Below are 15,760 nucleotides of genomic sequence, written 5' to 3'. Positions count from 1 at the left end.
ATGACAAAAACTCCAAATCTGACTCCACGTTCAGCATTTATCCACCATATTCCAGCTAAAACAGAAAGAGGTATTATAAACCTGTAGACAACAGGTAGAATACAAATTTAAATTACAATCTGACTGTAGTGAGATCACTCACAACCTTTTTGGTGTTGGCTAGATATTCTCTTATACTTCTTGTCTCCTATAAGTTAGACCCTGTCTGCACAAGCATTGCACAAACTACTCAGCTAACTACTTCATTTGAAAGATCACAATGTCAGCATGTGTACATCATTGGGAAAAATTAATTTTAATATGGATCAAAATGTGGTTGCACACCTGTGAGAGATTTGAGAGATTTGCAGTGCTCTGGGTAGGAAGCAGATATCAAATTGTCTAAGTTTCATTTGATCCCAGATCTTCTGAGCTAAACAGTAGAGTTTACTTATTCATTTGCTATTTTTTTTTATTATACTATGTTACTTCTCTGGAAATATTTAAATACTAAATATAGAAAATTGTTTTCAGAACACTACTGTCATTCATAAAGATGTCCTGGTATACAGATTTCCTGTGGACTTTGGAATTCTCTGTCCAGGCATGACAATCAATGCATAAATTCATTTCCTATAGCTCTGTTTTCATTTTGTATTAATTGAATAGCACGTGTGATCTTCTCTAATAGGAATTGGTAATTTGCCATGAAATAAGGATGTGTTAATTGTCACAGACTTCAATAACACACTTTCATTCACTGTATATTAACAGATCCCACTGCATCTTTCCATGTATTTTTGAAGTTCTTTTTTCTTCCTATAATATGTGTTAAATGCAGGTGTGACATTCAGGTCAGTTGTTAACTGGCAATCATTTGTATATTAAAATTACCTCTTAAAAATAAGACAGCATCTCAAGGCAGATGGATAACATCAATGCAGGGCTACTAAGCACCATTATATGGTGACTGGCTGCTGCTAACTGACAAACACATCTATGTCCTGTATTAGGAACAGCCTGATCCAACCTCTCACAAGTTAACTGATGCATTCTGATAGAATCTACAAACCCCATTTTCTGAATTAACCCACTGGAGATGAAAGAGCCAGTGATGAGAATCTTGGTTCAAAGGATCTCTCTCTATCATTGCTGTTTGCTATTTATACACTTCCATTTTTGTCTGCAGTTCAACTTTACCTCTCTTATCTTTTGAGTCCCTAAGTTATTCTTTTGCAGTACCATATTCTGATGTGGTATCAACGACCTCTATGTCGGTGACTCCCAAATCTTTATCTTTAACCTTGATTTCTCTTCCATGATCCCAGCTATATATGCCCACTGACTTTATGTGAGGATACCACAAGTACCCTGGCATTAAAAAAATAATTTTCTCCTGACATATCCAAATCTTTTCTTCTCAATTTTTATCCCCAAATACATTTCAGAGCCATCTTTGGTTCTTTCCTCTTTTCTAGACACCCTCTGAAACTAGAAACTGTCAAGTCTATCTCTGAAATGTCACTCCAGTATGTTTGCTTCTCTCTATCTCCATCGCTAATGCTTTCCTTCAACCCTCATTTCTTTTTTCTTGCATGGATCCAGTAGCTGTTTCATTATTCATCCCATATCCTGTCACTTCCTTTTCCAAATCATTCCTGAGACTGTCTAAAACACAGATCTGATCGTGTAATTTTTCTCTTCTTAAGTAACCTTTCTCTTCTTTCTTTCCAAGTGAATGTCTTCTCAATCTTTCAAGACCAAAGTCAACTGTTACAATTCCTCTATATCCTTTCTTGACTTCTCCAGGCAGATTTAGTCTCTCTTGTCTGAATTCCAAAAGCCCTTCTAAAAACATGTTACAGCACTGTCACTTTCTCTGTATACTGAAGTGACCAAAGTAATACAGACTAGTACTCAGAATTTTTTTTCAGGATCCCAGGCTTCTGATGGGTACTGAAATTCTTACTGTTAATCACCAGTAGAATGCAAGCTCAGGAGAACATAGAGTTAGTTTGTGTAAAGGGTTGAGAGCTTTTCTGCAATAGTGTACCAGGAACTGCAAGCCCCAACCATAAAGGACTGTGTCTGTATGTGCGTGTGTGCCTATGCTCAAAATCCAAAACCTCAGAATATATTGCCCTGGATTATATTAAGTGGTTTTTTTCCTTGTTAAACTAGAACCCACACAGTGTATTTTCCCAGACTTTCTCATTCAGGTCATCTACTTCTGAGAACTATGAACTAAAATCAGCCTTGCCCCACCTCACTTTCCTGTTTCTTGTCCCATTTCCCCCCCTTCATAACTAACCTAAGTGGCCATATCCTCTGTAAGTTCCAAAATATCGGAACAGTCTCTTTTATCCCAACCTTCTGGCTAACAGTGTATAAGGACTTTATTTTTGTTGTTCCACTTGGTTAGAATTTATTTGACAACACTTTGACATCTGTTTAATTCAGTGTCTGGTACCTGTTAGGAGTAGGTACTAAATGTGTATTTGTTGAATGAATGAACATATTATTTTTGTGAAAAGTTAGTCTTGGGTCAAGAAGTGAAGATGTAGGTAAATAAGCCCTAGATGTAAGTTTAATATGACCTAGATTCTCGGCCAAAGAGAATCTCAGAGCACATCAAATGGGCTTAAGTCTTATGGAAACATACCAGAAAGACAGCAAACAAGCCTAGAAAGGATTCTAGGATAACTCTGTGCTTGCACAGTAGTTATTCTATGTGTTGTTTACTGCCCTTCCATTATCTCTGACTATTCAGTAAAGTGTTATTAATGGTTACAATTTGGTCTCAGAGACATAGAAAATTAGAGAAGTTCTGTGCTCATCTGCGGGAAAAGTGATGCAGAAAACAACAGTTTCCTGGTCCTTGAGTAGTGCTCCCTCTTCTTAGAGTAGAGAAGAGTGAAGAAGGGTAGTAGATGTCACTAGCAGTGGGCAGCTGCATGAGGAGGAGGGGAGATTGAGCACGCCAAAGAAAAGTTATCTTGTGCCATCATAATTAGCATATGAAAAAGAACTACGGTCTTATATTGTAGCCACAGGTACATAGAGGCCTGGGATATTGGGGCTCATATATTTTCTTTTCTGTTTTCACTAACCTACTACTTACCATTCTACTTTTACTCCAAGGAAAAGATTATGCCATTTTTATCTTGGTACTCCGAAGCATATTTTTATGGAGGCAACATAGATTGACACTTACCATGAATCATTCATTCACTCACTCAGTCACATATTTGATACATATTTACTAAACGTTTAACATGTGCGGTGCTCATAAAACAGGCAAATATGGTAAAGATGAGGTGTATGAAAGGTGTTCATTCTTTTAGGAATGGGGAGTATTGGTGTTCTCTTTGGCAGCACGTATACGAATATCAAAACAATATAAAGAAGATTAGCGTGGCCCCTGTCCACAAATTCACGAAGTGTTCCATATTTTTGTGGGAGACAGAGGCCCCAAGTTATGGAATGAATACATCACAGGAATAAAAAGCACAGCATAGAGAAGAGAGTCAATGGTTTTATAGTAACATTGCATGGTGACAGATGGTAGTTATGATGTGGTGAGCATAGCATAATATATAAATGTATAGAGATGTTGAATCACTCTGTTGTACACCTAAAAGTAATGTAACATTGTGTGTCAACTGTACTCAAAAAACTAAAAAAAAAAAAAAAAATGGAGAATAGTGGAAGGAATATGGCTAGTGGAAGGGGATGTTTCTAGGCTTAAGTAAGACATTCCTGGGGCTTCCAGGCAGTGTCTCCTTTTTCAGAGAACAGGATGCCTGCCTATGGGTGGGCCAGAGGTCTTGTTAGGACATTGCTATGGCCAGCCAAGATCACACACTGGAACCTAGAAGGCCAGAGTCTAAAAAATGTAGAAAAATCTTCAGGGATGAGTCTGGGGAATAGTTACTCTTCAGTGTAGAAAGTCAAACCAGAAAAATCAAAGTGAATGATAAGTCAGAGGGTAGGGGTGGTACTGAGCATGGATCTAGGGATCCCAGCCCAAAGCATCAGGTGGACCAGAAGAGATGAGTTATGAGCTATGTTTAAAGACTGACTACAGTTTAATAAGGCAAATCCTAACTCTTCCTTGGGAAGGGCATTAAGGCTTACCGTAGAGGCTGGAAGCAAAAGGGGACCAAAAAAAAGAATAGGAGTCAGTGAAAAGCTGAAATGACCGTCAGTAGTCTATAAGAATAATTCAGTCTGTTTTCATTTCTGTATTAGGAGTTTCAAGAAAGACCCATATCAATGGGGTTTCAGGGGCATAAGCTGTTTGTAAATTTTAAAATGGAGAAATTTACACGCGTAAGTCAGAGCTAAGAAAAATGTAAGAATTTTGCCCAAATAAGAGTAACATCTAATCTCCAGAAAATAAATCTTAAGAGTAAAAATATGGGTAATATCTTCATCCAATCAATATGCATAGCAGAGATTCCCTTCAAATAACCAAAGCCCTATGAGAACAGAGAAACCTTACATGTCCAAGAGAGTGGAAACAGGAGAAATTGGTTCTCCCCTGGAAATACAGGATGGGAAAATGGTCACTGACTTATGACTGAAGTGTTGGCATGACTGTTTTTGGCATAAGTATTAACATTCACTCCTGCCGACTCTAAATAGTGACCTAAAGACATTTTGTCTTATAATTTCTTGTTGCATAAATTTTTATTTATGCTTTTATCTCACCCACTAGAATAGTGATTTTCAATCCTAGTGTACATTAAATAATTTTTCTTTTGCTTTTTTAAATAGATATTCCAGGGCTCTGCCTACAAAAATTCCAATTTAATTGGTATGGGTTGGACTCTGGTCACTAATATATTTTTTAAAGATTTTATTTATTTATTTGACAGAGAGAGAGCATGAGAGCACAAGCAGGGAGAAGGGCAGAGTGAGAGGGAGAAGCAGATACCCCACTGAGCAGGGAGCCTGATGTGGGACTCGATCCCAGGACCCTGAGATCATGACCTGAGCCAAAGGCAGACAATTAGCCAACTGAGCCACCCAGTTGCCCCTGGTCACTAGTATTTTTAAAACTTTCCTAGGTAATTATAATGTGTATTCAGAGTTAAAATTTCCACAGCTCATTAAAATATCATTAACTGCTAAACAGAGTTCCCAATGGATTGTTTTGGGTTGCTAGAAAAATCTAAATCTAAAATTGAGGATCACTGCTTGCTAAAGATTATTTTAGAATGAAAGTAAAGATTTTCTAAAATGCCTTAAAATATCCACAATAAGAGGCTTCTGAGTCAAAATACCTGAGAATAATCATTACCTCCCTTCCTCCTCAAAATCCAAAAGAAATAATCCAAAAGAATAATCCAAACTCCAAAAATTCCAAAAGAAAAGAAGTTTTAACATTGCAGTACTAGGAAATTCCTGTCCACATGCCAAAATTATAAGGAATTTACAGAAAATAAAATGATATGATGAAGAAACTAAGACCCAATGCATGCCTGACATGTGACAGATGAAAAGGCAAGTTTTCCACTCACCAAACCTGGAATAACAAAAGATAAGAGGCAGCAGGAAATAGAAGCAAGAGCCAAAAGTGGGAAATTTAGCAAGTAATTAATTAAAGGACTGGAAAACTGCTCCTCTGACCTTGGCTCTCTGAGCATCTGGGAATATGGGATGCTAAGAGAGAAACAGAGCAGTATGAACAAAGTGCTGGAAATTTAATGAGAATAACTTTTTTAAAATATAAAGAGAATGTATGAAATATACATGAACAGTTTAAGAATAACTATAGGTGAATACTCAGGTAAGCAGCACCCTAATTAAGAACAAACAGTGCTAATTCCTTAGAATTCCTCCCCTGCTAACATCTCATTGTCTCCCCGCAAAGAGTAACTAATAAATTGATGGATATAATTTATTTCCTTATTTTATAGAAAATATTTTACCACCTATGATTACAACTGTAAGCAATATATTGTTAGTTCTGCTTCTTCTTGAACTTGGTATATATGGAATCATATTGTATATGATTCTTCTGTAACTTCTTTCACTCAACAATGTATTTGCAGGTTTCAATTCTGTTGATGTCTGTATGTCCCCGTGACTTGTTCCTTTTCACTGAGATAATAGTCCACTCTACAGATTTGTCAGTACTTTTTAGCCAATAACTACTGAAGAACATTTGGATTGCTTTCATTTTTAAATTTGTTTTATGAACAGTGCTGTTAACATATTTGTAATAACATCTATACACACGTGTAACATTTTGTTATATTCCCAAAAGTGACATATTCATATATTCAACTTTTGTAGGCCATGCCAAACTATTTTCAAAGTACTTGGACCAATTTATACTCCTTCCAGAAGTATATGAGGATCTCTGTTGTTATACATTCTTGCAATCATCCAGATTATCAAAGTCTTAAATTTTAATCTGTGTGTATGTAAAATTATCTCATTGTGGCTTAAGTTAGAATTTGATCAAAAAATGAAGCAAAGCATCTTTTTCAGTTTATTAGTCATTTGGATTTCCTTCTTTGTGAATTTCCTGCTCAAACTTTTATCAGTAATTTTTCTATTAGGGTTGTCTACGTTTTTCTCTTATTGATTTATGACATTTCATTAAATAATTCTAAAAATATTTACTGGGCACATTCTGTGTGCCAGGCCTGTTCTAGACACACACACACACACACACCAAACAAAATATTCTGTGTCCTCAGAGACCTAAGCATTTTGGTGTTGATAGCAGTGAAAGAGGAAAAACAGGCTAAATAAAAATTTGTATGTATAAAATAAATTCTATTAGTAAAAACTTAAAAAAATACCCATTTAAGCAGGGTAAGGAGAAGAGGATTGTGGGTGTTTTGTGAGAATGAAACAGATTACAGCTTCGATTATTTTAAGAATAAGCCTTGTGGAAATGAGGGACATAGTATTAGTGGAGTTGAAACCTTCGTCATCTTGTGATGAACAGAGATCCCTTCCTGACCTGTACTGGACATGTAACACAAGCAAAACATTTTGTTGTGTAAAGCTCTTGAAATCTATAGATGGTTCTTTACTACAGTATCACTGATCCATCCTGTCTGACACAGATAAATTATGAGAAGCAAACAAAAAAGCTATTTAGGTAATCTTGGAGAGTGGAATCCTTACACAAAACAAAACCCTGAGAAACTACAAAGAGAACAAATTTCATTACATAAAAATTAAAGTCTCTACAGAAAAGACACTCTGAAAAATACAGAGAGTATACAACACATTGATAACAAAATTGCTGATATATGCAAAGAATATACATAAAATGAAGATTTCCTATAGACCAATAACAAAATAGGACAATTCTAAAAACATGGACAAAGGTTATTCACATAGAAGATCTGTATTTAATTATATAGAATAATGTTCACTACACACACACACACACACACACACACACACACACACACAAATACAAAACAATCCCCCAAATTAGTTTTGGTTTTACGTTGTCTTTCCATAATGTAATGTTGGATAAAGTGAGGTGCTTCCATATACTACTGCTCAATAGAGCATACATGTTTGGGGAGGTATTGTTTCCAAGTTTTTGAACCATGAAATTGATCTTTGGTCCTCATGGAGGGTTGTACTAAAGACATAATGAGGGGTGCCTAGGTGGCTCAGTTGGTTGGGCATCTGCCTTTGGCTCAGGTCATGATACCGGGGTCCTGGGATCGAGCCCCACATTGGCCTCCCTGCTCAGCAGGGAAGCTTTCTTCTCCCTTCCCTCTGCCTGCTCCCCCCCGCTTGTGCTCTGTCAAATAAATAAATAAAATCTTAAAAAAAAAATAAAGACACAATGAGGAGAAATGAGGAAGACATGTCAAAGTAACAAGCTCCAGGTTTGTTGCCTTTTCCCCTCCAGAGGATTTGCCCAGGTAATTTACTAAGAATAATAATTTATCTCCTTACCTTTGTTGCCAGGTCTTTCTGTCACTTTTGAGATGGCTAACTAATAATAACACTTTTTGAAAGCATTATAATCACACAATAGAATAGCAGTTATATTCATGCTGGTGAAATGTGTTAATATTTTCTATTTTAAAATGCAGTGCAATTTTGGCCCTTTGGATAAGCCAGCTGAAGTTTCTTTAAAAGCTCAGCTAAATACACACCATCCTGTGAAATATCACTTCTGCTAGAGTAGACATTTGGAACCTCGGGGACAGTTAAGCAGCTGGGGTGTGAGAATAAGCTGCTGTTTAAATGATTCTGTGACTGATTCTGAGCTCAATGGAGTTATTATGCCAAGCATTATGCTTGTCTCACTTTGATCTCATAGTGGATAATTTTGAGACCGAATACTGGCAATAAACCTCCTTGGCAGCATGAAAGCAACTCAGTATACAGTCTCAAGAGTACCAGTTCTGGAGACAGACTGCTCGAGTTTGAATCCTGTGTTCACCAGTTTTGTGCTGGGAGGCCACAGACAAGTTACTCCATCTCTCTGAGCCCAGTTTCATCATCAGAAAAAATGGTGCATTCCACACAGGCTTGTTGTAAAGACTAAACAGAATAGTGTATGGGAAGCACCTGAGAAAAAAGAAGCAGTAGAGCAATGTTGACCATTCATTTGTTTATACTGATTGTGCACAAGAAGAAGCACTGAGAGATGCCGAATCCTAATGGACCTGAGAGGGTGTATAGTGGATTTTATGGGAGTGATTAGATGAGATCCATATAAATTGTTTAGAACAGTACCTGGCACATAATACTTGATTAATAACCTTAGGTCTCATGTTTATTTTTGGCACTATGAAAAGATTGTGCATATTTGGAATGTAGACATGCCTTAATTCCTGTGTAGATTCAGAAGAGACATTGATTTATTTTACTTTATTTATTTATTCATTTACTTTTAAGTGGGCTCTATGCCCAGCATGGAACCCAACTCAGAGCTCGAACTCATGACCCTGAGATCAAGACCTGAGCTGAGATCAAGAGTCCAACGCTTAACCGACTGAGCCACCCAGGTGCCCAACACTGATTTATTTTAAATCTCTTTATTATTCATTGATGACAAAGCATTAGAGTGGGGATTCAGAAATCACTTGTCAAGAGGTGATAAGGAATAAATGGCTCTTTCATTTCATTTATGTGGGTTCTCTTTTAAATCTATGCTCTACACAATCAGACTACATTACTCCCTATTTCCCACATAGCAGAATGGGTGATGATTATAACATTCCCTAGTCCTTCATATTATGCTGTATTCCACATTATTAATTCTTTTCTTTTTTTTTTCCAATTAGGCAATGAGCTCCTTCAGATGAATTATAAGTTACCCCTCTGGATTCAAGGGAAGTTTCCTTGTTGCCTAAAGCCCCGGTGTTCCAACTTCTCAGATAACTGGTGGTTAATCTTTTCATCATCCCTCTGTAGAGAGTGATAAGTTTTTAGAGTTGCAAATAAATTAGCATCGTCTCAGCAATTCATTTTGCATTTTCTAAGAAACCACAGTGACTGAATAAAATATCCTCAAGGACACCACTTCATTTTATGCCTAGTGGCAAATATTACTTGATTATGCTGGCAGTTAGGAATGGTTCAGCTTTAACTGTGCTGCAAAATGGCTTGTAGGCCACTGTTTACAGGACACCAAAAGCCTGGTGACAGGGGAACATCTTAGCTGGCCATCTGGATTATCACTAAATGCCAATCAGCCAGGAATGCACAAAGCTGAATGGGTGTGTGAATTTTCACTTTTTTTTTCCAGTTTTTATATTTTCTCCACATTTTGTCCCTTTCACTGTTCTAACTTTTGGTCTGATTCATCTATGATAATAACCATTGGGTATACTGACTTTTCTTTTTTCCAGAATGACAGTATATTTTACTGTTCTCCCAGAGTTTCATCCTCCTTTCTCCGTAGGATTTATGTTAGTTGAGGATCTAAGCAGTTGATAAAGTGTATATACACCTTACCACATATAATTGATGTTGGCATGCATTCAGAGCTCTTTATTTGAGTTTAGGGTTTAAATGTGGCTGCCTGATAAATAAACTCTATTCAAAGCTCTGCACACTCAGTAAATTTCCCAAATTAATTACATCTCTGGTGCTTTCAATCTTGATCGAAGAGAGAGAGATGATAACATATTTGGTCCTCGTGGCTACCTTGAATTTAGATCCCTTATTAACACATCTAGTTGTGTGACCAAAGGAGATACCAATATCAAAGAAAGTGCCTTGGAAATTATCAAGGTATTTATAATTGTGAAGTACAGGGATATACAATAGTATTTATTATGTTAAGAAGGATAGCACCAGGAGCTGAATGCAAAGCAGAGACCTAAAAGCTTATAAGAACCTCAGTGAGGGGTGACTGGGTGGCTCTGTTGGTTGGGCGTCTGACTCTTGATCTCAGCTCAGGTCTTGATCTCAAGGTCTTGAGTTCGAGGCCCATACTGGCCTCCACCCTGGGCATGGAGCCTACTTAAAAAACAAAAACAAAAACCTCAATGACAGGAACCATGCCCTTGTATTATTCTGTGCTCCATATATGGGCTGAAATGAAGTCTGTCTCATGCATATTTGCTAAATGAGAGAAAAAAATTAAACTATGAAATTAATCTCTAAATTTCAGGGCTTATCGCAATATTCTAATGGATTCACTCTCTTGTACGAAGTGATTGTTCTCAACCTGCTAAAAATCCATCAATACTTATTGCCTTAAGGGCTTACTATGCATCACGCAGTTGGCTGTGACCACGAGAAACACAAAGTAATCATTCAAAATAAAGGAGAGGGTGCTCTGATTTAGAGCACTGCATTCAGCCTCTCTTGTCCCCTTCACCCATAGCCCCTTCTAGTGAGTAAATTTTATCAGCACAAGGAAGCAGAAAATGTTAAAAAATTGCAAAAATTTAGTGGAAATAAAACAGAAATTGAAAGGAAGGTTTCCCAACCTCCAAATCCTTGGATACAAACAGAGAATTGACCTAGTGAGTGTGTGAAAAAGGGAACCCAGGAGAAAGCCAGAAGCACAACCAAAGTCTGAGTGACACCGTATATCTGTATCTATTTATATCAAACATATACATACATATCTGAAGGATAAAACAAAGAACAGTGGATGAGGTTTAGGGAAAAAAAGTCATAATAAATTAAAAACTAAGAAATAGTTAAAAACAAGAATTTACATCATTAGGAGTAAGAGAAGGAATGTAAGCATATGAAGAAAATGTTTAGTTATAATCATAATACTGTAACATTATATACATATTAAAATAACGTACATATTATATAGAAACTTATGGTCATGTTAAAATCTTTCCAAAAAGCTCTATTTTCAAGCAAAACACTTTATTACCAATATTGGCTTACATAAAGAAATACAAGTAGATCAATAATATATAAATTAAGAAATTTGTTAAACAATACCACCTATGATAATGATCATACTCAGATGAGGTATGAAATATTTCCATCAAACTTAAAAAAAAAACACCAAAAAATGCATTTAAATGCATTTCCTATGATATTGAAACTGTTTCAGGGCACTGGGGGAAAAAAAATCCAAATATCCTCATTTATTCAATGAGGAAAGCAAAATCAAAATCCTAAAAAGAGAACTCAGAAAACTACAGACCAATATGAGGGACAGGCTCAAGAATAATAAATATGACATTTGTATATTAAACTCAAAAGAAATCAGTTAAAAGAATGAACTGTTGTGACTATTCTTTTTTTTTAATGAACTTCTGTGTCATTTTTTTACATTAAAAGAAATACATGGATTTTGATTGACATTTTATTAAAATGATAGATTGACATTTGAAAAACAAATTCATTTACCCAAAGTTCTTTTTAACTTTCCTAATGTGAAAACATTATCCTCTACAAACTAGTACTGGTCATTTTTTTTTTTAACCCAGATAACTTATTTTAAAGTAAGGTTTAAGCTTAAATGCCAAAATAAATTCAACACTGTGACAAAAATATCAAAGTAAGGGTGATTTTAGAATAAAAATGAATATATATTTTATTCCCCCAAAAAAGCATTTTTACCTTAATCATTTGATGTTAAAATGATCACTGTGTTTGTTTCCTTCCAACAGACATTTTCACACCAGGAAAGATGGAGCATTGAACACTAAAAGGGTTACTTTCAACATCAGACCTGTATGTATCTGGGGATGCTATGGTGATAAACATCCCTGAAATCTCAATGACATGCTGTCGCAGGTTTCTTTCTCATTTATGCTATAGGTCCATTATAGGTTGGCTTAGGCTCTGCTCCATGCTATCTTCACCCTGGATCCTGGGTTGATGGAGCATCAAGTATCTGAACCTTTGCTGGTACAGTTAGTTGAATAGTGTCCTCCAAAAATCCATGTCCACCTGGAACCTCAGAATGTGACTATATTTGGAAATAGGATCTTGGCAGATGTAATTAGTTAAGGATATCAAGATAAAATCATCCTGGATTTATGGCGGGTTGTAAACCCAATGACTGCTGTTCTTATAAGAAGAGAAGTGGAAGGGCACCTAGGTGACTCATTCGGTTAAACGTCTGCCTTCAGCTCAGGTCAGGATCTCAGAGTCCTGGGATTGAGCCTTGCATTGGGCTTTCTGCTCAGTGGGGAGTCTACTTCTCCCTCTGCCTCTGTGATCTCTCTTGCCTTCGCTCTCTCTCAAATATATAAAATCTTTAAAAAAGAGAGAAAGAAGTGGACACAGAAACACAGAGAAGATGATGTGAAGATGAAGGCAGAAACTGCAGTACTGTGTCTACAAGGCCAGGAATGCCAAGGACTGACCATAACCACCAGAAGCTAAGAGAGATGCATGGGATGGTTTCTCCCTTAGAGCTTCCAGAAAGAACCAACCCTGCAGACACCTTGATTTTGTACTTCTGGCCTCCTGAACTGTGAGGGAATAAATTCCTGTTGTTCCCTAACTTATGGTAATTTGCTATGGCAGCCCTAGGAAATGAATACAGCTGGGGGCCAAAGCAGTTGGAAAGAGAGTTCTGGGGTGTCTCACTTTGGTGTTAAATGTTCAGCCTGCAAGTGTCATGCTTCTTTCCCCCTGATAACTAGCCAAAACTATTCACACATCCCACACGCAAGCAAAAGGGAGGCAGGAAGTATTAATCCTATCATATGCTGAAAAACAAAGAACCAGAATATCTAGCCATGGCACTAATGACTACTTTGCTTTCAGAGGCAAAAGTACAGGAAAAAAAAAAAATACAACTTGGCAAATATGTGCTGATGAAAATAGATGACACTCAAATCCTCCTCTCTTGTGACAGAGAGATATTTTGCCCCCAAAATATCCAAAGTGACATTCCATATATTCTTTTTGACAGCTATATCAAATTTAAATTCTAAAATCCCTCTTAAAATCTGGCAATGACTCAACATTAGTAAGAAAAGCCTTCGTCATAACCTTCTAAATGGCATTTTCAGGAGTGACATCAGGAAAATATTGCCTGAATTCATCCTGCAGAGATTGGATTTGGATATTTTCTTTGAAATAATTTTTAAGAGCCTTGACTTTATAAGCTTCATTAAGACAAGAAAATGATGAGGCATTTTAAGAGACAATTTGCTGAATCCATAGCTGGATTCTGGCTCTGTATGTTCAAAGTAAATCATAAAGAGAAATAATACTGGTGTTTCAGATTCAATGTATTCAAAACTTCAATATATCAGACAACTATACCAAGCTTTGCTGAAAGTTATAATTTTTTGAGAGCAAAAGCAGTTAGTCTTATGCCTGGCTTCAGGCTCTCTCCTGTTGACAACTGAGGAACTTCAGTATGAGACAAAATAACTTCATGACAGCATTAAAATTTTCATAAAGCAAGTCAAATATCTGGTGTGTAGTGAACATTTCTCCACCTAACTGACTCCCTTATTACATGGTTAATGTGTTCTTATAGATTACTGGGCTGTTCTGGAAGACAGTGCTTAGAGGTGAACGATGTACAACAACTTCCTGCTTCTCCCTGCCCAATGAACTTTTTCTTTGCCAAAAATGACGCCTGTGGGCCTAGTATTGCTACATTATTGTGAATGCATATTACAGTAATAGTTATCTTGTTCAACTCAGTGTTAAGAAGTTTGATTCAGGGGCACTTGGTTGGCTCAATCGATTAAACCTCCGACTCTTGGTTTCAGCTCAGGTCCCAGTTGTGGGATCGAGCCCAATGTTGGGCCCTATGCTCAGTGCAGAGTCTGCTTCAGATTCTCTCTCCCTCTCCCTCTCACCCACTCTCTCGCTCTGTCTCTCAAATAAATAAAACCTTAAAAAAAATGTTTGATTCAACTTCAGTTGAAGTGGCAGTTTTAAAAAAATTTGTTTAGACAAGTTTAGTGAGGCATGATTTACAAATGTACAAATTCGCCCTCTTCAGTGTAGACTTCATTGAGCTCTGACAAATACATACAGGTATGAAACTACCACCAAAAGTAAATGTAAAACAATTTCCTCATCCCCCTACATTTTCTGTCTCCTTTGCAGTCAGTCCACCTTTTGTACCTGTAAATCACTGAACTGTTTTGTGTTCCTATTGCTTCTCCTTTGAAGATGTCATATAATAGAATCCTATGTAGTAAGTGGTCTTTTTAGTCAGGTTTCCTTCATTCAGCATAATGTATTTAATATTTAACCATGTTGTTACTTAGATAAGCACTTTGCTCACTTTTATTACTGAGAAAGATTCTTCGTAAGGATGTATCAGCCCTTGTTTATCTGTTCAGTTGTTGGAGGACATCTGAGTTGTCTCCAGTTTTTGGTAATTGTGAATGAAGATGCTATAAATATTTGTGTAAAGGTTCTGGTGTGAACATATGTTTTCATTTCTCTTTGATAAATACTTACAAATGAGTCATATGATGAATGCATTTTTAACTTTACAAGAAAGCGGGAAACTATCTTCCAAAGTAGTTGCAGTATTTTACGTTCTCACCCTCAGTGTGAGTATCCCAGCTGCTCTATATCCATGCTACCACTTAGTATTGCCAGTTCTTATCCTCATGGCTTGAAGTTTGTTTTCCCATTGGCCAATGATATTGATCATCTTTTCATGTGATTATTCAATATCCACATATCTTCACTGTTGAAGTGTGTATTCAAAACTCTTGCCCATTTTTAAATCAGGTTGTTTGTTTTCTTGAGTTTTGAGAGTCATTTATATATTCTGGAAACAAGCCCTTTGTCAGACATGTGTTTCGCAAATATTTTCTCCAGGTTGTAGCTTGTCTCTTTATTCTCAAAGCACTGTCTTTCAGAGAGCCTATATTTCTAATTTTGATGAGGACAAATTTTTCCATTTTTATTTTATAGATTTGCTTTTGATCTCATATCTAAGACTTCTCTACCGAACCCAAGGTCCCAAAGATTTTCTCCTATGTTTTCTTCTAGCAGTTTCATAGATCAAGGTTTTACATTCAGGTGTAAGATCCATTTTATTTTTATTTCCACATATGTTGTGAAGTCTGTTTGTAGATTCATTTTTCCCCCTCTATCTAGATGTCCAATTGTCCCAGGATCATTTGTTGAATAACAGTCCTTTTGTTGAATGACTTAGTTTTACCCTTTTGTCAACAACTAATTGACCATGCTTGTGTGGGTCTATATCTGAATCCTTTACTCTGACACCATTCTTTTACCAATACGACACTGTCTTAAGGCAGCTTTACAGTAATTCTTGGGTCCAGGGAATGTGACCCTCAAACTTTTTTCATTGTTTTCAATATTACTTTGGTTATTCTAGCTCACTTTCTTTTCCATATGT

General features: G+C 36.6%; 1 pseudogene; it reads left to right on the top strand.

Moving 5' to 3' along the window:
* Positions 1–3,338: 3,338 nt before the first annotated feature.
* Positions 3,339–3,434, top strand: LOC113908350 (annotated as a pseudogene).
* The last annotated feature ends 12,326 nt before the right edge of the window (positions 3,435–15,760 follow it).

This window comes from Zalophus californianus, chromosome 16 (assembly GCF_009762305.2).
Source record: "Zalophus californianus isolate mZalCal1 chromosome 16, mZalCal1.pri.v2, whole genome shotgun sequence".
Lineage (NCBI taxonomy): Eukaryota > Metazoa > Chordata > Mammalia > Carnivora > Otariidae > Zalophus > Zalophus californianus.
This window is presented reverse-complemented; position numbering and strand designations above follow the sequence as displayed.